The 25,106-nt window shown below is 40.1% G+C and overlaps 1 long non-coding RNA gene across 2 annotated transcripts in view; it reads right to left on the bottom strand.

Annotated features, from left to right (window-relative positions):
- LOC136872527 (uncharacterized) overlaps positions 1–25,106 on the bottom strand; it is a 71,969-nt gene that overhangs the window by 11,038 nt on the left and 35,825 nt on the right. For both annotated transcript variants that reach the window (XR_010859938.2, XR_010859937.2), the window contains exon 2: positions 23,343–23,495. This is a non-coding gene — a long non-coding RNA (uncharacterized lncRNA). The remainder of the gene's footprint in view (positions 1–23,342; positions 23,496–25,106) is intronic.

The following is a 25,106-nucleotide window of genomic DNA, read 5'->3' as shown; positions in this document are numbered from 1 at the left end:
GTGTTTGCAGTGTGGCGTATGCATAATATTAAGTGGAGCAGTGTAGCGAGTTTGTGTCAGCTTAGGAGGGGGGGGTGGGAGTTTTTGGACCTCCGGCCTCCTAACCCTGTGGCTGAAGAGAATGTGTTTCAGCATGGAGTATGACTGTGTACATTCGGAGTGTTTGTTTTCGTATGTGTTCCTTATCGAGCCGACACTCGCAATTTCGCGTAGGTGGCGTATTGGTTTGTCAGACGGGAGTCTGGCCGTTGCTCGAATGCATTTATTTTGTATTAATTCCAGCTTATCCAGATTCGTCATAGCAGTGTGGCCCTAGGCGGGGGCTGCGTAAGTTATTATTGGCCTAATTAAGGCCTTGTACATGATTGCTACTCTCTTTTTAATACCGTATTTTTTTATTCAGTATAGGGGCTTGACAGGCGGAATGCCTTCCTTTCTATGCGGTATCCAAGAAATTGTGACTGCTAATATCTCCCTTAACTCTAAACATATTTCTTTCAAACTTTGGAGTCAATCATAAAAAATTGGGCTACACGACGACGTAGTTCATCTCTTCGTACCTTAATCCACTCAAAAGAAATTAACAATGGAAAGAATCGAACATTCTATCTGCTGACACAACATGGCCTTGACCGAGTTCCATAGTTTGTGACGTCACAACTCCTCGTCCCTCTCAGCTGGCATGCTTGCAGGCTGCGGGATGCAGGATGAGCTCGCTCGGCGGGTAACATAACTTCACATATCAGGGACTAACTTAGAACAGTATTCCTGGTATAATACGGAGTCCAGGTCAAAATTACAAACCCAAACGTATACCTTGTACAGTAGTGGTCATTATAAAGTATAAAATAAACTGGAAGTAAATAACAAAGCAACAAATGTGCATTCCATGACACTACTTGTCTGGACATAAGTATTCATACCTTATATGTAAAAATGGGGTTTGATCGAGTAAGTAGAAACTTGTGTTTCGTGGTATTAGTTGTGTAGTAGATGCGGACAGAGACTGTCTGATCAGCTGGTCACAGACGGTACTAGTCCAATGGCGAGGAAAACTAGGGAAAATTCTGTTGAAGAGAGAAGACTTATTCTACGCCTGCACCACCAAGGAGAATTGTATTCCAAGTTCGGAAACGTAATTGGAAGAAGTAAAACAACTGTGCAAAGCATCATACAAAGGTTAAAAGGACAGGGTGTTTTTATAAGCAAGAAAAGAAGTGGATGTCTGAAGAAACTGACCGGACAAGATCATAGTAACCACAATTTAAAAACAACCACACACATCTTTGGCAATAGCATCACAGATGGCAGATTATTTCCATCATGCAGTGTCACACAAAAACAGTAAGGAGGGTCCTTCATCGTTCTGGGTATCGATCTAGGGTCCCAAGAAAGAAACCGCACATAACGAAAGTGAATCGATGGAAGAGACTACAATTTGCAAAAGAATATGTGGCGAAAGATGAAGCGTTTTGGTCGACAGTGATGTTTACAGATGAGTAAATTTGATATTTTCCAAAGTGATGGACACATTTTAGTGTCCAGACTCCCTAACACAGAGCTTGATGAACAGAACCTCGTTACCACTGAAGCACGGTGGGGGGTTATGGTGTGGGGCTCAATGGCCGCTTCAAGTGTCGGGGAGTTGGTATTTATCGAGGGGACTATGGACAGATTTCAATATTTGGACATCCTGAAAGAAAACTTTCACAAAAGTGCCGAAAAGCTTGGGATTGCTAACGAGTTTTACTTCCAACGACAATGACCTCGTACATACAGCAGAAATTGTTAGTTTGTGGGTACTCCAACATGCCGCACACATCAAAAACACGTCCCCAATTGCCAGATACCAACCCCAAGAACATCTATGGAGTGAATTGGAGTCCAGACTAAGAAAACACCACATAAGTGAAGCACACTTAAAACAGTTACAAGAATGGGGGAACATTTCATCTGAACTAACAAGGAAACTGGTGTTCTCAATGCCCAGCAGGTTAAAAGAAATAATATACAGGAAAGGCAAAAAAAATCTCACTACTGATCGAGTTGGTAATATCTAAACCGAATTTCAATCGATTAGGTCGTGTTACGTACATTTAGTACGTGTTTAAGAGATGTTAAGTACAGAACAAAAATGGCCAACCAGACACCAGTGGGATCCGAACCCACAACCTCCTGAATTTGCGTCGGTTGCTCTACCAATTGACCTATGGTGGCCTAGGCCATCTTTGTTCTGTTGGAAAGGATCTAAGCTACAGGTCTGGTACTACTACTATCATACTGTGGTCGTGAAAATTCAATATTCATTGACTTGGCCCTCAACGGGCAACTTACACGCACCCTACAGTGTGATGGTAATAGTACCAGACCTGTAGCTTACATCCTTTCCAACAGAACAAAGATGGCGTAGGCCACCATTGCTCAATTGGTAGAGCAACCGATGCGAAATCGGGAGGTTGTGGGTTCAGATCCCACTAGTGTCTGGTTGGCCATTTTTGTTCTGTACTTAACATCTCTTCAACACGTACTAAATGTACGTAACACGACCTAATAGGTTGAAATTCGGTTTCGATTACAATGTGGTCGTGAAAATTCAATATTCATTGGTAATATCTGTTTCTTCATTGAGTTGTGAACTCTTCTGAGATATGGTAAGAATACTTATGTCCAGACAAATAGTGTCATGCAGTACGAATTTGTTGCTTTCTTATGTACTGTTATTTACTTCCAGTTCATTTTGTGCTTTTTAATGTACACTGCTGTACAAGGTATAACTTTGGGTTTGTAATTTTTACCTGTACTCCATATTGGTCCAGCAATAAAACATTTTGTTTTGGATGGGTTGGGGTATGAATACTTTTGTCCATTTCTGTATATATAGCAGTATGTTCACATAGCAGCTGCATATCTGTCTGGAGCAGATATCGTCTAATGGGGCTTAAATGCTTCATTGAATAGAGAAGTCTTGTGCCAGAATATTATGACTGAGTGAAAGTACCATCCAGTTAAGGCAATCCACATGTTCAGGGCTCATTTTCCGAGCAGGGCTCCATTGACATTATCAGTGGGGTCCCTCAAGCTCCAGGCTAACCCCATTAAGCACACATGGGCAAGGTGAAAACGCCATTAAAAAAAGCCACTGGCCGCACCTTCTCCCACTTTTGCACAATGCTTTGTGGGTCATTATGTTGGAGGCACCCAAGGAGATGGCTTTGAACAAAGAATACTTTAGGAAGCTTACCGAGTCCATGCCACATCAGCTCCAACAAGTTCAAGCAGATACATTAAATCATGTCTAAAACTCCCTTTTAGGACTAATTAATTAACCCCAGTGTCACATGATATTTGAGTGCTGCTTTACCAAACGGACAGTGAAAGCACTAAGAAAATGCAGCAATCTAATTAAAAATTATTTTGTAACATTTACAGTAGAGACTCAAAAGAATGCATCTTGAAAATATTGATTTTATATACCAGCTGATTCTCTTGCACCTACTAATGTTTTATGCAGCCCAACAAGCATGTGAAAATGTCAAAGTCAATATTTCTATATTGGTATCCTTTGTGATACTAAAGAGAACATTTTATATTTACATTAGTCTCGCCCTTTTTCTGTAGACCTTCCATATTTCTGAACTTGTGGTAAATAATACTTAGCTCAGCATGCAAGCAATGACTACAGCTGACAGTCCGTTTGAAAAACATTACATCATTTAAATAATTTATCTACATTAGTCTACTATGTTAATATGTCATGCCTAATGAATGGGTGAAGCAAAGCACAAAATTAATGATTAAAACGAGGTTACAGTGACATGAGCATAGGAAATAGTGAACTGACCGAGTAATGTACTCTAATCTACACACACACACACACACACACACACACACACACACACACACACTGCATGGGGTTAAATGCTAGCCTAGCAATTTTGCAGAACGTATTATTAATGGTTCGAATCCTCCAGCACTGAATTTTTTAAATCAATATGATGCTGGAGCGTAAGATACTGGACAGGAGGACTAGTAAGTCACCCAGGCAGCCTCACCTATTATGCTGAACAGGGGCCATGTGGGGGATGAGAAGATTGGAAGGAACGGGGAAGGAAGTAGCCGTGGCCTTAAGTTAGGTACCATCCCAGAATTTGCCTGGAGAAGTGGGAAACCACTGAAAACCACTTCAAGAATGGCTGAGGGAATTTAATCTCCCCACTCTACTCCATTGACCTCCAGAGGCTGAGTGGACTCCATTCAAGCCCTTGTACCACTTAAAATTTTGTGACAGAGCCAGGAATCATCCCAGGCCTCCATGGATAGCAGCTGATCACACTCACCACTATACCAGAGACAGGTATGGGTAAGCAAGGAAAAATGCATGCCAGGCACTACGTCTGTACCAGAAAGGAGACATCCAACTGCAAGTACTGTACTTTCAGCAGTGTTGAAAGACTGTACAGAGAACAGGAGCGATTCAAAGAGTACCACCTGTTCGAGAGAAAAGTAACATCTGGTGAGAACGAGGAAGCAATCCTAGACAGAGTTTGCAATAATCCGCTCATGAGTACTTTGGCAATTGCAAAACAGTGGAACATCAGCCAGTTGAAAAGCAAATACCAGTATTCAAACACCTTCCAATTCAAAATTGCAGCTAAACTTTTGTACATTGCTTTTTATGATCCCCTTGTTCCTCTCTGCAAAATGTCATTGTATGCTTTGATATCCTCTTTGCAAAATGTCACCATTTTGATGTGAACTTCTCAATAGTTCCCTTGTTAGAAGATGTAAAGTTTCCAGAGTAAAACGGATGTGCATAGAGCAAGATTAAAATGACAAATGATTCTAACTTAAAGCAGACATACTTCACCACCATCCCTTTCTGGACAGTTAGACAAGGGAAGTTATCAGACCTCCCAACGACTAGTCTGGAAATCTTGTAGGGTGAACTAGCAAGAGACGAAAGTAACTGATGTGATGTGCAGCATTTTACGCCAGTCTTTCAGTCAGCAAGGAGTGCGGATGTGCTGAGTGGAGCGCGGAGCAATGGGTAATACGTTGACACAGTACAGGATAGTGACAGGTAGATAGAACTGTATAAAGGGAAGCAGAATGGAGACAAGAATGGAGCTGAAAAAAGGAGGATGGTGGCTACTCTACTGGTGGCGGCGGTGGTGATGGTGCTGTTGACAATAGGAGTGGAAGTTAATCCTGGCCCAGGTCCAGTGGGTTCTATTGGATGGGAAGAGTTTGAAGCGATAAGAGATAAATGGCTTGTCAGACGGAGCAAATAAAGGAAATGTTTCAAGAGCTATCCAAGGAATTTATGGACCTAAAGTGGAGTATTAAGGAAGACGTAAAGAAGATATTAGAAGAGGAAGGATGTAATAAAGATGAGTTGGACTTGTTGAAACAGAAAGTAAGAAGTTTGGAGCGAGACCTGAGAGAAACTCAGAGACTAGTAGAGAGGGGTGTGCAAGATAGTGTGAGAAAGAATATTTTTAAATATGGTGTTCAAGAAGAAAAAGATAAAAGTGGAACTAGTATACAAAGTGGTGGAAGTGGTACAGAATAGGATGAAGATCAACTTTAATGAAGTTGATATAGACGATGTGCATTGTGTGGGGAAAGTTAAGGGAAAAAGGCCCATCAGAGTGAAATTATTATCCACGTTGATGGCTGACATTGTGATAAATTCGAGCAATTTAAAAGGAGAGAAAGTGTGGATAAGAAGGGAGATGAACAGGGAAGCCATCGAGAAGAACAGGATCCTGAACAGACACTTAAAAGATGCAATGAAACAAGGCCTTAAAGCATATATTATTAGAGGGCAACAATTGGTGGTTGGAGATGGCAGATGGAATCTTATATGGAGGGTAAGCTGGCTAAAAAAACTTGAACACCAACAACAGCAGAAGGAATCCTTGACAGCAGAGGAAGTAGCAAGGAAGGGCACAAGGAGAAGTGGCAGTGACGTAGAGGAGAGTGATATCACGGAAGTGAGCGAAGTCCACATCTTATCAGGTGCAGAAAGTAGAGAACTGCTGAACAGCAGAGACAGCAACCAGATGGTCGGGACTGCAGAGTCAGCGCAGCGTAGAGGTGGAGGAAGCAAGTAATGTGTCAAGTGGTGCAGAGTGAAGTGAAAAGTGCTATTGAAGACAATAGGAAGCAGCGTAAGAATTCACCCTCCCCGAGGGAAAGGAATACAGAAAATAAAATGGAGAGAAGACAGGTACCAAATAAGGAAAGATCATTAAGTTTGAAGGATTTATGGGAAAAAAGGCGTAGGCACGGAGAAAGGGAAGGAGGATGATGATGCTTGTTTAAAGGGGCCTAACATCGAGGTCATCGGCCCAGAAAGGGAAGGAGGACAAGAGAAAGGAAGAGGAGAGAGATGGAGAAGACTTGCAAGGAAGAGTGACAAGGAGTAGGGGTGGAAGTGGAGAAGCACAGAAGCAGAAAGGGGAGGGAATAAGTAACTAGATATGACGATAGGGTTGTGGAATATTGAGGGGTTGATGGGGAAGCTAGGGAATAAAGAAATAGAGAAATTAGTCAAGGAGTTTGAGATCATTGCCCTAGTAGAGACTTGGTTAGGGAAAGGGATATAAATTGAATGGGATGGGTATAGGGTAGTCAACGTCACTAAGAAAAAAATAGGGAGGATGGGAAGAAATCCTGGTGGGATAACAGTTTTAATAAAAAAATGAGATAGTAGGGAGAGTAGAGAGAATACAGAACGAGGTAGAAGGGGTGGTGTGGTTTAGAGTTAAAATGGGAAGTGAAGAGAAGGAGGCAATTTGTCTAGCTCTATTGTACAATCATCCTAAGGATTCAGTTTATGAATAAATTTTTTTTGAAGAACTGATTGAAGAAATAAATAAAATTAAAGGTGCATATGTGGAAGATGGAAAGATATTAATAGGAGATTGGAATGCAAGAGTGAGTAATAGGGTACCAAATTATGGGAGGGAGGATACCAAAGTGAGAGTACAGAAGAAGCAATAAAGACAAAGATATAAATAGTTATGGTGTAAAGTTGCTAGAGCTATGTGCTATAGAAAAATTATATATCTTAAATGGATGGATGAAGGGAGACAGTATGGGAGAATTGACATTCATCACATCGAAGGGAGGGAGTGTGGTAGATATAGGAGTAAGCTTGGAAACAGCTTTAAGGAAAATAAGTTTTGAGGTGGTAGAATGTGGGACTACAGATCACATGCCCATTAAGATAAAATTAAGAGAGGATAATGTTGAAGGGAAGAGAGTTAGGTAAGAGGGTGAGGCATAAGGAGGGATGGAAGTGTATTTGGAGTGAAACTACGATTGAGAAATTGAGATTGGAGCTAAGTGAGAGGGGAGATAGTGTAAGGGTAGAATCTGAAAGGGCGCTGGAAGAAGAAGACAAAGAAAGTGAAGGCAAGAGAAGAGGGAGACAAAAACAGAGCCACGCGGTGGTTTGATGAAGACTGTAAGAGGGAACGTGAGGTAGTTATGCCAGCACTAGCAGAGTTTAAGAAAGGAGGGAAACAAGAAAAAAGAGGAATATTGTAAATTAAGAAGAGAATACAAGAAGTTTCTCAACGAGAAAAATAAATGCTGGAAAGAGAAGCGGAAAGAGTGAACAGATATTGCAAAGAGAAAAGATTTGAGAGGATATGGGAAACAAACTAAAGAGAACTAGGCCTACGGGGAAGGGAACAAGCATAGAGGAAAATTAGTGGGTAGGATATTTTACAGGTCTTTTGAGTGGGAGAGGAGACTGGCATGGGGATATAAGCATAATATTACAAGAGAATTACAAGTAGGAATACAGTTACTAGATGAGGAGATAACACATTAATTACTTCCTGTCTAAAGTAAAATAAAAACGAAAGCAGCGGGTGGGGCAAATAGTATTACTAACAGAGTATGGAAGGAAGTAGGCACAAATGAATCGATGTTGAAGGCGATTGTTAAATTTCTTAACAAGATATGGGAAACTGCGAAATTTCCTAGCGAATGGAGAAAAGGAGTATTAATGTCCTATATACAAGAATAAAGGGAGTCAAAGTGATCCTAATAATTACAAAGGAATAACACTCCTTGACTCGCTGTCGAAGGTGTATACAGGAATTTTAGCCAATAGGATTAGAAATTGGGCAGGGAAGTATGGAAGGATATTGGAGTATCAAAGTGGGTTTAGAAAAGAGAAATACAGTGGATAATATATGGATTTTGGATACCTTAATTACGAAGAATGTCAAGATAGCAGGCATGAGATTATATGTAGCAGCATTAGATTTAGAGAAAGCCTTCGATGCAGTGAATAGGGAGGTGTTTACTAGATTGAGGGATATTGGGTTATCAAAGAAAATGAGGATGGCAATAGAAGGAATATATGAGGAAGTAATAGTGATAATTAAATTACAGGGGGGTGAATTGAGTAAGTGTATTGAATCGAAGAGGGGTGTGAGACAAGGCTGTAAGCTGTCACCGATATTATTTTTATTGTTTATAAACAACATATTAGACATGGAGGCAAGGGCTGGCAATGTCCTTGGATAAGGAAACAGGAGATACCGGGACTGGTATTTGCAGACAATTTATTGATTATGGGACTAACAGCAAGTGGGTTGAAAAAAGGGCTAGAAGTGGTGGAATATACTAGAAGATGGGCACTTAGAACAAATGTACAGAAGACGCAGATAATGGTATGTAGGAAAAGGAAAGGCAAGAAAGAAAAATTTTGGATAGTAGAGCAGGAAGAAATCAGACCAGAGAAAAATTGAGTATTTAGGAGTAATAATTAGTAGGAACGGAACATGGAAGGAACAGACCAAAAGAGCTAAACTTCAAGGGAGGGGAGCACTTGCAGTAGTGGGGGTATTAGAGAATAAATTCCTGGATATTAAATACAAAATTCAGAGAATGTGTTCCAATCAATGGTTAAAGGAAAAATGTTATATGGGGTAGAAGTGTGGGAATTAGAGGAGAATAGAAATTAATTAAACCGGGTGGTGGCAAAATTTAGTAAGATTATGAAGGGGGTTCCTAACTGTACTGCTAATGTGGGGACTAGATTAGTATGTAAAGAATTGATAGATATTACTATAGCAAAGAGGGTAATGAAGTATTGGATGAGATTGGAAGAAGGAAAGGGAGGGGATTTATTACAAGAGGTGTATAGGTTCCATGAAAGTATGGAGAACTGTGAATACTGGGTGAATAAGTGCAAAAATAAATTACAAAAGCTAGGGTTAGGAGATCAATGGTGTGAAAGATGGGGAGAGAGGAAAGAATGGGTATGGAGAAGGGTGGAAAAGAGTGGCTGATATAGAAAGACAGATTTTAATAATGGAATGTAGGGAAAGAGACTCGGTATCAGTATTAAACAAATGGGTAGAAACTATGAACCTGAGAACTGAATTTGAGGTTAGGACTGGTAAAAGAAGATTATACTGGTGGGTTATGGGAGTTCCAAAAAAATATAGGATAGATAGGTCGAGAAAATAAGGATAGATTTATTTTATGTGGAGAGAGATGGTCGGATATGCATATATTTTCTAAATGTAGTGAATTAGAAGAGATGAAAAAGAAAGTGTTGAATAAGAAAGAGAGAGAAAAAGTAGAAAAGGGTTATAAGATGATGGCATGGCTATGTAGAGAATAGGAAAGAGGAACAAATATATCAAAATATTTAAATTTGGCTAGAGCTAGATTCTTAAAGAAATTAAGGGAATAATAGGAAGAATGTTTGAGAGATCTGAATATACTGAAAAAAAAAAAAAAAAAAGGGTAAATATGGAAGGAAGATTGTATTACGTTGCCAAATGTGTTATGTTCCAGTTAATGTAATGACAGAATGAAAGGATTGTAGATATTAGTATTAAGAAGAGGAAATAGTAGATAGGGACGAGACAAAGGTAAATGGAGAGAGAACTTGTAAAGAGATGATATAATAATCAAAATGGTAATGTAAAGATATGTGCAATTAGTGAGATTTTAAAGGCAAAAAGATGTAAATAAGATGAATGAACTGTGAGAGTAAGGGAAATGTAGAACTGTGGGCAAGTAAATTAACGAGAGAGAAATAGCAAGATAAGGTGAGGATGAGAGGATAAACATGCTATAGTAGAGATATTATAGGAACGATTTAAAGATAAGAGGTATAGAACTAAATGAGACCACAACACTAGTTGCAAATTGAGGATTGTGGCAACGTTTAGTAAATTCAGAGGCTTGCAGACTGAACACTGAAAGGCATAACAGTCTATAATGATAATGTATGTAATGTATGTATGATGTGTAAAGTTGTGGTATGAACCGACTATTCATGCTGCTTGTTTACCGATGGAAGAACAGTGCAAAAAATCTTTGCATTTTTACCTTTCCTTTCTTGATCTAGAAAAGGTTTGGTCATGTGCCTCAAGCAGATTTGGTGCACCCTACAAAAGCATGATGTTCCAGAGAAAATAGTAGGAAGGTGAAGGCCTTACCAAGGTCCCAAAAGCAGTGTGTAGTCAGTTGCTGGCTTTTTAAGATTATTCCCAATCTTTGTTGGTATCAGAAATAATCAGCTCTCAACTCTACTTTTCATCATAATTGAGGAGCAATCTGTTCAAAATGTGATATTTCCACTAAAAAACAAAACAGTATTTCATGAATACACATTACAGCAGCTGAATACTGTAGAATGCCATGAGCAATCCAGAAATGCCACTGAGAGCAAGGACAAGTTTGGGAAAACTGCCTGAAGTTTGGCCTGTGGATGAATTTAGAGAAAATCTCTCACTACAGAAGCCTGGTCTGATACCATGGTTAGTTGGTTTGAGTCCCATTGGCGTACGTGTTTTCACCATCAATGTTCGCCACCAGGAGGTGGTGTAGTATGATTTCTGATCACTAGATTGCAAGCCAAAAGCCTGGGTTCAATTTCCAACCTCTCGACAGTGTTTATGTGGAGTGAGGGCATATGACTATTCATCCATCGGATGGGGATGATATTCCTTGAGCAGACCTCTTGGTGCTATTCAACAGGTGTAGGCTATAAGCCAGCACCAAGTTTCACTCTATCACATCACTTAACATATCTCTTCAACTTCTGTGACTTGATTGACATCAGGAAGGTTATCTGGTCATAACAGCTGTGAAGATTCATCTTGCTCCATACCCGATCCCATAGAGAAATGGGGTAAGGGTTTGACAATTTCTTACCGCAGACTTTAACGGAAGAGATACCATTTACAATGTATCTAATTGCACAAGACGAAGACTTAAATACTTCAGTTAGATAATTCCTGTGGATGGGGCCCTTCAGCAAGAAATAAACCACGTAGGCAATGCTTGGCTTAAATGCCAGACTATGATTGGTGTCCTGAAATAGAAAATTTTGTGACTAGCTGAAAAAATGTACTCGTCATCTGACCGGTCACTCTCTATGGTGCCAAATGATTGCTGGTCACTAAGGAAATGGAGCAACAATTCACTGTAATGAAACAAAGATGCTATGGTGGATGTCTGACCCAACACTTACGTGACTACGTATGCTGGTGATGTGGAGTGGCTCCAATCAGAGAGGATGAGTGACAATCGTCTGGGCTCTTAGAGTTACATATTTCCAGCAGAGGAATTAATTGTGGCAAAGATGTCTTTTTGCACTGCAAGTTAATAGCAGAGGATCAGTAGAAAGACTGCAGCCCTGCATGACCACCTCAGGATTGCAGACCTATACTGACCAGGCCCATTTGACAGAGCAAAGTAGTGGACACTGCCTCAGAGCAGGGTAAACTCTAAAAGATTATTATTATTATTATTATTATTATTATTATTATTATACCGGGCGGTACACCTCCACTCCGCTAATTTAAAATGTGCGCCTGTTGAAACTCCTCTGCTGGAGGAAGTCTGAACTTTATTGACGGTATTAATTTTCTACCTTCTCAGAAGATGTCACTACCTGTAAATTTTGGAGTTTTAGAACTGTGTCATTTTTGATGTGTTTTTGTTTCGCTTGAAGTAAGAAGTGTGAACTTTCTCTTCTAGAGGACACTACTGAAGATCTACAATAGTGCAACCTAGTGCGGAGTCAAAGAACTATTTTGTTGGAGAAAATTTAATTTCAAGAATTTGTTCTTTGTTAAATTTCTTTCTGTCATTGTTTAAGTTGGCAATATTTACCCCTTTCTTCCCCTTGTTATGAATGTATCCAATCCCGAAATTCTTCTATTAATTTCTGACCAATCTGGTGTATCTTCCCCCAACTTGTATCGGTTGCGGGGTCCTACCCAATAAAAAGTTTGTGGGAGGGTGTTTTCATTCCCCTAACGCCTAGAACCTTCCGCGAGAGGATATAAACTGCTGATTTTAGGGTCTCCGGGCCACTTCTGTTCCATCTTTCAGTGCGTAAGGTACTCAGGAGGCGGGAAGCGCCTCTTTCCTCGGCAGCGGTCAACAACAAGGTAATGGCCGATTAATAACTTCTTTCTTTGCTAGCTCAGCAGTTTAACTCTCGGGGCGGGTGCGAAGCGTTCCTCCATGTAACCTTTTCCTAAAATGTAACGATCTTTTCTTCTATTCTCTTTTAAGCTACATACTGGGATAGAGAGTGCTAACCCTCTCGAGCTCCCACTCTTATTGTTTTGAGGTGAACTTATTTTTCTCAACCTATTCTTCGATAACGTAAAACAAATTGTTCTTTTCTTAAGTCACCTCTTTAGCATGGGATTAGCCCTTGTATTAACGGCCTAGTGCCAAGTAGGTCTTAATCAAAGTGTATTAGGAGTGCAAGTTTGCCTCCTCTCAAATTGTATTTTAGAGGTCATGCATTAACCTTCTTGTCATTTAACAGACCTCAGTAGGTTGGGTATTTTACCCCTGTGTATATGTCCTTTGAGGACAGCTTAAAGGTGGAGTTCGGAGTGGCCTATGATAGGCTTGTATTTTAGGGGGAAGTTGCCCTTTCTTGAAAATTGTGTTTCTGCCTCAAGGAGGCTTTTGGGTGTAATTGGAAGCAAATGTTTCTGGCATGTTTGGGGGTTTTCGGCCCCTTTGTTGTATGGTGTTCATTGTAAGGTTGGGCTCATTGCTCAAGAATTATGTTTCTGAATTTTGAAGCCCCAAATGGGGTACCTATGTAAATGTATTTTTCAATCGTGTTTCGGCTACTAAGTACCTGTTCTATTTGTTGTTACCTAATTTTGAAAAGAAAATATAACCTTGTTAAATTTTAAAATTAATATCACTTTAGTAGCTTCAGACCTATTCACCACCCAGCACCTTCTTTCATGCATAACTACCACAAAAACACGGTAACAATTATTATTATTATTATTATTATTATTATTATTATTATTATTATTATTATTATTATTATTATTATTATATCATCTGCACTTATGGCTGTCACTCAGGTGACTGATTCCATATTTCATTATGTAGTCTGTTCTTAAATGACTTCAAAGAAGTTTGAAATTTATTGAACATCCCTTGATAAATTATTCTTCATCCTACAAAATATTTGCCTCAATTTGTCTTTAATTCCACCTTATTTTAATTGTATATCTTTCCTACTTTTATAAACCCCACTCATTCCAAACCATCTTCACTGATTGGTCCAAACATTCTACTTAGTCAACCAGCTGTTCTTTCATGTCTTCCCAGCCCAAATTTTGCAATGTGTTTGTAACACTGTTTGAAATCCCAAGAAAAAATTGTGCTGTTTTCCAGTTCTCTTAGTAATTCTGGTGTGGGTCCCATACACTAGAACCATATTCTAATTGGGGTCTTACCAGTGACACACCCTCTACTTTACATCCTTACTATAATGTCTAAAAACCCACAACCATTTGAAGAGATCTGTAACTCATGCAATCCCAGTCATGATTATCCCAATGAAGATCCTTTCCTTATATTAACATCTAAACACTTAGATATTTTTCAATGTTTAGTAATAGAACAAGGAGAGGAAAAGTCCTGAGGTTTGCTAAGGTTTTTTTCTTCTGAGACTGCAGAAGATTTGGATAAATTGTGAATGGTATGGACAGTCTTGGGGAAGGAGTACAAGATTAAAGCCAGTCCAAAACAAAAGATTAGGAAATGAAGTCAAAGTAGAGAAATAGTTATTTGGGTAGTAAATAACTAACGATGGCAAATGTAAGGATGACATGAAATGCAGACTAGCTCAAGCACGGAAGGACTTAAGAAAATAAGTTTGCTCACTTTGAACATTGATATAAGAATTAGAATGTTGTTTGAGAATATTAGTCTTGAGTGCGTTATTTTACAGAAGTGAAACTAGCTCAGAAAGAGAATAGAAGCTCTTGAAATGTGGTGTTGCAGAACAATGTTGAAGGTGACATGGGTAGATCAAATCATGGAGAGATACCGAATCTAATTGGTGAGTAATTCTGGTGTGGGTTCCATACACTAGAGCAGACACCCAGAACTTGTTCAGTTGGTTTTGAGGAAAGTGTAAGCAGTAAGAATGGTAGGGTAGACCGAGGTATGAATATGGCAAGCAGATTAGAGCAGTTGTAGGATGTAATAGAAATGTAGAAATGAAAAGATTAGCACAGGATTGGGTGGCATTGAGCACTGCATCAAACCAGTCTGGATTGATGACTATAACAAAAACAAATGGTGATCTCCATGAGTTACCGTCATTGCATCAAAACAGTTAAAACAGAGGACTTCATTTTGAAACTTACAACCTGACTTTTCAGCCCATTAATGATCATAGCCTTGTCTGCTGTCCAACATTTGAGGTCCTCTTGCACGTGCTCACAATCGTATAACTTATTACTCTTACGGTATAACATCTGTAAAAAGCTTTATCTGCGATTCCAGTACCTTACTCTCATAAGAAAACACAAGAGGTCTGATAACACTGCCTTGCAGGACCTCTCTTAATCATTACAGGATCAGGTAACTCCTCACCATACTCTAAATTGCTAAGTTCTGTTTTCGAGAAATTTACCCACCAATCACTTTGTCTGTTCCAACACCCCTCATTTTTGTCAATCTTCAAGATCTACCCTGTCAAAAGCCTTTGATAGGTCAATAGTGATTGTCAATTTGACCCGAATCTGCTCTATCTTACTGAAATCCTGTAAGTTAAGCTTCACAGGAGTAACCTTGCCTAAAACCAAACTGCCTTCTATCAAACTAACTAGTAATTTCACAAATGTGCATAAAATAATCAAAGTTTCATACTACGTTTTCATTCCTTCCCTGATGGGAGGGGGGGGGGGGGTCAGGCCTCCTAGATGGTTAACGCCATCTCAGGCCAGGAGATTTGAATGAGATTTATGAAGGTGAGGGTTGGTGGCCATGGCCTATACTAGGAACTGTCCCAGCATTCGCCTTAATGTAGGAGAATGGGAAACCACGGAAAACCATTCTCAGGACAGCTGTCTCCTGAATACAGAGGCGTAGAGTCAGGGTAGAGCCGTGGTCACCCCTCCACTGCTCGGATGGCCTCTCGGAGTGCAGAGGTATCAGGACAACGGACCAGCCGTGGCCACTTGTGAGTAGAGACCAACTCTGCATCTGCCGACTAAGTTTCTTTCCCAAAGCTTACATGTAAAACTGAGTGGCCTATTATTACCCTTTCCTCTGCACAATGTGCCTTTAATTGTAACTCTCCATTTCGTATGGCTATCATTACTAGCATGTACCCACAGCTTTGCCCGAGTTTGTTAATTCAACCGTTAGATATTTTTATACCATCTATTTAAAAGCAAAAGAGCATTAGGTCTATATTAACACACATTGATTTTACATAAATGGCATGAATTACATTATTTTTTGTTATAATGTTACTTTCAATGTTTAAGATACTGGGTCGGAGGATGGTACAAATATTAAAACAATATAAAAGACCAAATTGTATAAAAATCTAATTTTTCCTTATAGAGCTTCCGGATAAACTATATTAAGTGTCCTTCCATTTGGTGCTGAGATGTATAGTGCATTTGCCTTTCCAACTCTTGAACAACTGATGTACAGTTGACCATGGTAAGAAGCACAGTTTCCGAAGATTTGAGTCCTACAACTTCAAGCGGTTGTCCTTGTGCCTTGATGCATATACGAAAGTCAAAGAAACAGGGACTGCAGACATCTAAATTGAAATGGTATATCCAAAGTGATTTGAATCTCAGGAATGACTACTACATAGGCAAGTCAATTAAGTACCTGGAATTTTGTTCCAATTTTTTTTAGATTGGCTCTATGGCATGTGCTCACCAGCCACTAGACGACACCGTTGTCTATGCCTGTGATGGCTTCAGCATTATCAGATCAGTACACCTTGCGCTGTTGTGACAAAGATGGCCATGCCACACTGTTTGCACCAAGGAAGAACAGTTCTGTAATCAGTGTTTTTTTTGGTCTGAGGGCGTACCAGGAGCAGAAATTCATAAGAGACTTAGCACAATACAGGGATAATCTTTTGCCACAGCAAAGTGTTTACCAGTGGACTGAACAGTTCATAAGGGAGAGCACGAGCATGAAAGACTAGGAAAGATCCGGGGGTCCATCTGCAGCTGTAACTGACGCCAATATTGAAAAACTGATATGATCCTCAATAACAGATGAGTGACTGTTCTATGAATTTCCGCTCCTTGTACACCACAAAAAACTGATTACGGAACGCCATTCTTTGATGCAAACAGAGAGAGGCGTGCCCATTTTTATGTCTCAACAGCACAAGCTGTACTGATCTGATAATGAAACCCATCACAGACTTAGACAATGGTGCCATCTAGCAGCTGGTGAGCACACAATGCTATAGAGCCAACCTAAAAACAATTAGAGAAAAATTGCAGATACATATTGACTTTCCCTTATACATTGCCCGTGGCATGTCCAATCATGGTGTCTTAATATTCGGTACCACTTCCTCTAGTCTTCTCTTGCAGAGGGAAGGAGGATTCACATTCCTGAGAAGGATGATTGGTGCCACAATCTTCAGCTCCAAGATGTTCGAGGGTACTCCAGGTGACTAAATTGTTCGAAAGCTTTGTTGTGTAGTTAACAGCCTCATCTGTATTACATAGTGTCGATAGACTTGAACATTTGCAGAACACTAATTCTTGTAAAAGTTGCTTGTTCATGATTTTCACAGCTTCATTTCTTGGAGCAAGAATTTCTCTTTGTCACAGCCATGCGTGAACATTTTAAGTGAATGTAATGAATGAATATCAGGTAAATATTGAGCTTTGCCCATAAAGTAAATCATTGAAACTATAAAAGGTAATAATGAAGGCATGTCTTGACCTGTAAAAAAGATTCATCTAAGAATATGCCTCTTAATTTCAAATCCCTGCTTACCATAGATTTGACTGAGCATCGCACATGTACACACGACGGTTTTGGATTATTATCTACTGAATACGGCTCGTGTCTGGGACCAAAAATGGCATTCTAAATTATGAACTTAAAATAGATCAACTTATATTGTCTAGCAACAATGAATCTGTGCATTTGATCCTGCTGACTGCACAATGGACTATAATATATTTCTGTTTACTTTTCAAGAAATACAAGACTTTTCCTGTACTATTGAGACGATTTGGAAGATTTTGTTGCAAACTGCAACTTTCAACTCCCTCTAGTTCAAGAGCTTGAGTTTTGTGTGACATACACATTAGTGTTTCATATATACAGGGTGAAGCGTAATTCGTGCACTCGGGCGTCGCAGCGCGACTCCTCACATGCCACCAATAAAAAAATGTCTCTTACAAAATGTTGTCTTGCGAGTATATCCGGCAGAGAAACGACGTTGAAGAGTAGCAATCTGGCAACACTGTAACCACATGTAGGGTAACTACCTCTGTCAGCACTAGTTACTCATACTGTGCAGTTGGTGCAGTGTTAGTTTTGGGTTAGCATGCAGGAGGTCGAGTGGTCGATCCTGGGTTGAGGCGTATGTTTTTTATTTCGTAAATGTTGTCCAGGTGGTATGGTATCTGGCATCTTAATCGTCAACAGCAATTGCAGCGGGTCCTCTAGAAACCATTGCACTTACATACTACGATCCTAGAAATGGACGAACAATCGTTTTCATTGGTCAGCTTTGAAAGGCGCCCTTTCCCGTCGTGGGCGTGAATTTATTCGCACCACTTCATCTACTAGATGTAAAACCTGTTTTCTTTGCACCCTTCTTTGTACCCTCCTCCAATGGTCCCATAGATTAGTACCAACTATTATTCTTGCCTCGTTCAGGTCCATTACATTTCGTTAGGGCCTTACGTTACATTGTTTCAGCGTTAAAAAATGTAAATGTAGGATACATGTGACCTCAGAAACTGTGTCTTACTGTATTACAGTAGGTAATGTCAGATGGAAATTAGCAAATAAAAAATGCGCCTCAACCCAGGATCGAACCATCGACCTCCTGCATGCCAACCAAAAACTCTACCCACTGCACCAACTGTACAGCACGATAAGAACGTGCTGACAGCAGTAGTTGCCCTACATATGGTTACAGTGTTGCCAGATTGCTACTTTTCAACGTCCGTTTTCTACCGGATATACTCGCAAGACGAAAATTTGTAAGAGACTTTTTTATTGCTAGCGTGTGAGGAGTCGCACTGCGACGCCCGAGTGCGCGAATTACGCTTCACCCTGTATAATCATTACTAACTTGAAGAGGGCCTCCCCTTAGCATTTGGCAGCATTTTAAACATCTACTAGTAGTGACATTTTGGAGATACTCTGAAATCTACCCTAATATGAAGTTCTGCTGAGCCTACCAATGTTGGAACTTTCATTTATTGAGAAATGTAATGGTTAAAGGTTAGCACCTCTTCCTCTTTGGTCACTTCTAAGGGTTGCTCCAATTTTTTTTTTCAACCAGTCATAGCTCAGTCTGCCATTATAATAGGAATGGCCAGTTGCCTTCGAAAAATCTTTATTGTGGGATGTGCAGCTAAAATTGCTACCTCGCTTAAGGCAGCTGGTATGCTGGGACAACATGTAATGTAGGCTTCATCCTAGACCGTATGACTAGGTGGCTAACAGATTATTCTAGAATGTACTAGATCCCCTGTGGGTGGGAGATGCAGGTGAAGAATACATCCACGGTATCCTCTCCTGTCGTAAGATGCGACTAAAAGGGGCCCCAGGGGCTGTCAACTTGGGAGCATGGGTTGCAAGTACTTAGAGCGAAATTTTATTGTTCACATACAATTCATAGACCATTATACTAAATTTAGTAGAATAGAATAGAAACCTTTATTTTTCTCCCGATCTTACAGTTTCACAACCTAATCTATCTTAGTGGAGGGAAATTCTCAATTGAAAAAACAACCAAGCAAAACTAGGAAAGTTACAAGCTAAAACAAAAAACCATGAAACCAAGACTACATAGACAGTACATTCTAAGGATATAATACACCATGCTGGTGGACCTAACACTAAACACAAAAACAAGGAAAAAGTAAACCCACTGGCCTCGTGGCCAACTGTGTTAAATAGAAAACAAAAAAGGCAAAATACGGCAACCCAAGGTAAAACAACCTCACTTCCTGGGTATGTGATGGCATGTGTCACCCGATTCCTTCTGATCTAGCATCTATTACATATGCTAGGATGCCTCCTTGTGGTGGCACATGCCAGCACCTTCCCTCCCCCCTTCCCCGCTGCTAGCCAGCGGCGAGGAAGGTCGACATTTTCTCTGTGCTGAATCGCGAGATTTAACACTGCCTGTGTCATGACAAACTACTATTAAGATCTTCCGCCTCTTGGCACAACTGAGACTTTGCCTTTTAAGGCTGCCGTACATTTGTTTCTGATTTTTGTCAAAAACCTACACAAATTTCCCGCACTCTTCCATTCTGACACTAACCACCTCAAAAGCTTATCTCCATTGCATGGATGAGAAATCCACTCCAACTGTTGTTTATTAAACACACACCTCTCTTCCAGCATTTTACACTGTCAGCAAATGAAAGTCCTTCCTTTCTTCACCAAATACACACAACGTGCTTACTTTTAACTTCATCCAACCTTTATTAATATATACACCTAACCACCACCAGATTAGCCCTCTTCTCACCACCCTTTTTACATTTACCATTCAAATTTACCATCTGATTTACCCTCAAACATTTTTAGGGTAGCCCTCATCCGACATTCGGCCTCCAGCTCTTTGTCAGCAATATCTCTCTCCCTCTTAATCACATGCTTCCAATGTGTGCCCCTACTCCTCCCCCATTTAAAATTATAAAACTCGCCCAACCTCAGTCTATCTAAGGTATTGTTCACCTTCTCCACCCAGTAATCACCATAATTGTCCTCCATTTGACTTTGGTAGGCCGACTGTAGAATCAGGCCCCCTTCACCTTCTCTTAATCTACACCAGTAACCAAGCACTTTTTAAAATATCCATCTTGATGTACTCTTTACACAGCATCTTCGCTCCTGCACTCTCTGTGCACAAGGGTAGGCCCATAATCTTGCAGAACCTACTCTCTACCTGCTCTAATATCACACACCTTTTCTGAAGAGCATGGATTGGCGACCATAGGTCCTTAGAGTCCTGGCACTGCTTTCACTTGTGCCAGAATCTTAACTTTCATCTATCCTGTCTGACCACCCTTGGTCAACTCTTGTTCTTTACCAACCCGGGTTGTAGTAGAGCATTCAAGGCCTAGGGAGTCATTTCTACGCCCTTCGTGGCCCGTACCTTTCTTCATCCATTACTCCGGTTTTCAAAGTGACGGATCCCTTCTTTTTCTTTTTTCTCTCTCTCGCTACCTCTTGTGGGTTGGCGGGATGCAGACGAATACACCCACAGTATCCCCTGCCTGTTGTAAGAGGTGACTAAAAGGGGGTGACCAAGGGATGATTAAATTAGAACAATGAAACTACTTGTGATTAGCATCATCACACTGGGAAAGCCATGGGTCGCCTTTACTTACGAGTAGTACCACTATGTTAAATACACAAGAGGTTTGCGATTAGTAGCAGTAGAGCGGTTCACTGTGGGATTCCAGTACCTGTAATTTATTATCACTATATGCGGAATATCATGGGCCTACATTGCCTGTGATTTGTACCATTATGTGAGAAACACCATGGGTCTGGGTGTTGCCTGTGATTAGTACCACTATATGAGCGATACCGTTTGTCCAAGTTGCCTGTGATTTGTACGCACTGTGTGAGAAACACCACGGGATAGTACGAGTCCTTGTGATTAGTACACCTATATGAGGTGCTTTCTTTTTTTGCCTAGGAGTGAGAAGGAAGCATACATGGCCATAATTGAGGTACAGCCCCAGCATTTGCCTGGTGTGAAAATGGGAAACCACGGAAAACCATCTTCAGAGCTGCGGACAGTGGGGTTCAAACCCACTATCTCCTGGATGCAAGTAGACAGCTGTGCACCCCTAACCGCACGGCCAACTCGCCTGGTACCTATGTGAGGTGCACCATGGGTTTGCATTGCCTCTGAGTGGTGCCATTATGTGCAAGACACCATAGGTCTGCGTTACCTGTACGACATACAATACTTGTAAGTAGTACCATAACGTTTGGAACACCGCGAGTTTACGCTACCTTTGATTAGTACTGCAACTTGAGAAATACCGTGGTTCTACTTTATTAGTGATAAGTGCCATTATCATGGACCGTTGACCTGGATATCGAACCCCTTCAGACATCAAGCATTGTCGATTCAGGATTGTGCTTTGGATGCAGTCCCTTTGTCAGTAATAGTTTCTGGGAAGGTGAGGCATTGCGGGTCGGATGCACTGATTAAATTCATATTCATCCATTCATTCTTCATGACTTTTTGAATTCTGGTCAGTGGATGAATTTTGTCCTTTTAAATTTTCATTTCATTTCGTGTCATTTCATACCATTAGGGGCCGATGACCTAGATGTTAGGCCCCTTTAAACAAGCATCGGAATGTACTAGAATGTAAAGTTTAGGGTTGCACCATACCTGCTTTGGTTTTTAATGTAGGGTTTTTAATATTTTATTATGTAGGTTTTCTGCTTCTGTAAGCAGTGAATGTAACTGCCCTAATGGGTGTTATGTCTTAAAAGGAAGCACAAGTGTAGTCCCGAGTTTCCCTTTTCTCTATTTTGGTTTGTTTTGACTAGTATTTTGAAAATTTAACCATATCCTTCACGTTTGGCTATTAATTTTTGTTTTCCCCTTGTCACAAGGTAATGTGGGGGTTATCCTCTGAGCCTCATGCCCCATCAGGTTTTATTTTTATGTAACATGGGATTGCTTAGGTTGTTCAGCATCTTTTCTTGGAATTGGCCTATTTTTTTTTTTTTTTTTTTACACTTTCTGACCTTTTTGGGAATTTAACTGTTCTTTGCCTACATTATAGCATGAGCTTAGCTCTTGATTGGGAAAGTTTTCCTTTCATGAAATTATGCATCTTATTTGTTAGTGATCTGATCGATCACTCACCGTTTCAATATATTGTTTTTGCTGAACCACAGAAAAAATATTTCCCTTTATGTGGTCATTTCTCCAGCCATATGGCCCTGCCACTCTTTCCCTACCCTTATCTGGACCACAATAATTATTATAGGAACACGTGTGCAATAAATTGGATGACACCTACATACCAGTCTGAAACATATTTTTCAAACTTTCAGAATAGCATCATAAGGAAGACTTGAGAACAATCATAGGTGATAATGTAAGTATAAGGAACGAATTCCTGGAAAGATTATTCATAAGGAGATGCCAGAGTAATGAAGTGAAAACTTAGAATTATTCTAAGTTCATTTTTCAAGGAATGTACTTCAGAATCCTCTAATTAGCCACTTCCTAACTTTCCAGTCATGAGTCCCCACGGTGGTAGTTAAATTGAAGGTAGTTTGAGAAGAATTTCTGCAATAATACACCTAAGCTACTGCTGAATCTAACAGAACTGGCTAGGAGGTCACAATATCAAACCCTGTACTATATATCAGTTCTACTAGTTTAGAACTGATTAAAAAGTGGCATATGTAAATAAAATGTGGGCGAGCCAAAATCAAGGAGATCAATTTTCATTTTCTAACTTAGTTAAGGAATGGAGAAGTAGAACTGAGAAAATACCATAGGCCATGGTTATAAGAAATTATGATGCAGTTAGATCAGGATAATTTGTAATTGGAACTAAATCAGGCAGTAGGCATTACTGGCACTGTATAGTTAATTTCATTTAGTATATTTTAGAACCATTTCCCTGAAATGTAGCCTAAATCTGTAAATAAGTACTTTTTTGAACATCTTTATTTCAATATGAAAAAAATTGAAGTCATTTCAAAAATAAGTGCTGTAAATTAGTTATATTAAGTTCTTTAGAACTCTTTTTCAAACATTAAATAAATACAGAATTAATTACCTGGTTAGTTCAGTACATCAGTACACATTCCTGATTGACAATCTGATGAGATGGAAGTTGACAGGATGAGAGTACAATCTTTGGAAATCAGCTCTCCACACAACAGGATGGACAAAAACCCAGCACAGTAGAGAAGCATTCTGAAGGATACGACTGTAATAAAGGAAACTTGTAGGTAAGCAAGTTCCTATATATATTAAAACTAGCAAGATACCCGTGCTTCGCTACGGTATTATACTGAAATTTATAATTGAATGCTTATTGTTGTAGATATATAATCCGCCGAAATTCGCGATCTGACTCGTTTACTGCGAGAATCGGCCAGAATTCGCGATCTGACTCGTTTTCTAATAGATTATGGCAAGTTTCCTCCCATTTTTCAATCTTTCTTTCCAGCAATCGATTTCGTACTTCCCGGCTAGGTCCAGGTATTCCACCCGGTCAGTTGGGTAACTAAATCGTTGCCATCTTTTCCTATAAGCATTTTTAATATGGATCAAATCCTTCAGGAGATACGGCGTGGTGTCTTCTTGGGTGCCTTGGCGGTACTGAACCCGCGGCCGGACTGCATTCTTAGTCATTACCCGACAGGATCCGTTTCCAGCGGGATCCGCACATTTGACGACGATCCAAGGCAAGTGTGCGGGATTTCTGGCGATACGAATGACATACTCCCGTGCATTATTGACCTTATTATAGAGGTGAACAATTGGACGGTCAATCTCTTTCCTATCGTTTATTTCAAATGTGTTTAAATTTTTATTTATATGCCAGGAGAATCTACTGTAATCTAAGAACGTTCTCTGAAGGAAAAGATGGTTCTTGAAAACGAACCCAGTAACGATTAGAAATGATCGGTTTATGATCAGAATAAGTACATCGAAATCTACAGCCTGTTTCCAGTCATTCGACAGGGTCAGGAATGGAATGAATAAAGCCCCCGTCTAGCGGCGACAATAGGAATTGTTCCGGCTGCCGAAGCCTGTCGCACTTCTCTGGGGCAATGATTATTAAATGACAAATGAAATGAATTGATATTGGACAGTGTTGCTGGAATGAATGACAGGGAAAACCGGAATATCCGGAGAAAAACCTGTCCCGCCTCCGTTTTGTCCAGCACGAATGTCACATCGAATGACCGGGATTTGAACCACGCAACCCAGCTGTGAGAGGCCGCCTGAGCAACGGAGGCTCTTTGTAAGTACATTGCGAACAGTAAAATCAATTGGTCTCCCCTCCTTGACACCCCACCGCCGTTAAGTCTATTTATCCCCCAAAAAGGAATGAAAAGAAGGCGTGCTTCTTTATGTTTAGAGGAGATTCCAAACACCAATGTGGTCACGTCTATTACCTTCAGTTTTGAGATATAAGTATACCCATAAAAATAATTCACTTTTTTCACTTCCTTTCACACTCCTCCCCCTCCCCACCCAACCAAATGAATTTTCCAGCAAAAAATACTTGTTTCTTTAATAGTAAAGGATCTTCTAAATACCAAATATCACGACCCTAACTTTTTCAGTTTATCCTCACGAAAGGAATTCAACTCCTTTTCACTCCAGCCCCCTCCCCCCACACCCCCAAGATGGTTTCCCCCAAAACGCGTTTTTCTTTGTTTTTAAAGGAGATCCAAATACCAATTTTCACGTCTGTAACAACTTTAGTTTTTATTAGCTTATGTATTCTCATACAAATAAGTCAGTTCAATTTTCAATTCTTTAACCCCCCCCCTCCACCTTCATTGGATTTTCCGAGAATACGTGT

This window comes from Anabrus simplex, chromosome 4 (genome assembly GCF_040414725.1).
Source record: "Anabrus simplex isolate iqAnaSimp1 chromosome 4, ASM4041472v1, whole genome shotgun sequence".
Taxonomy (NCBI): domain Eukaryota; kingdom Metazoa; phylum Arthropoda; class Insecta; order Orthoptera; family Tettigoniidae; genus Anabrus; species Anabrus simplex.
Note: the sequence above shows the minus strand (reverse complement) of the source record. Positions and strands in the feature narration are given on the sequence as shown.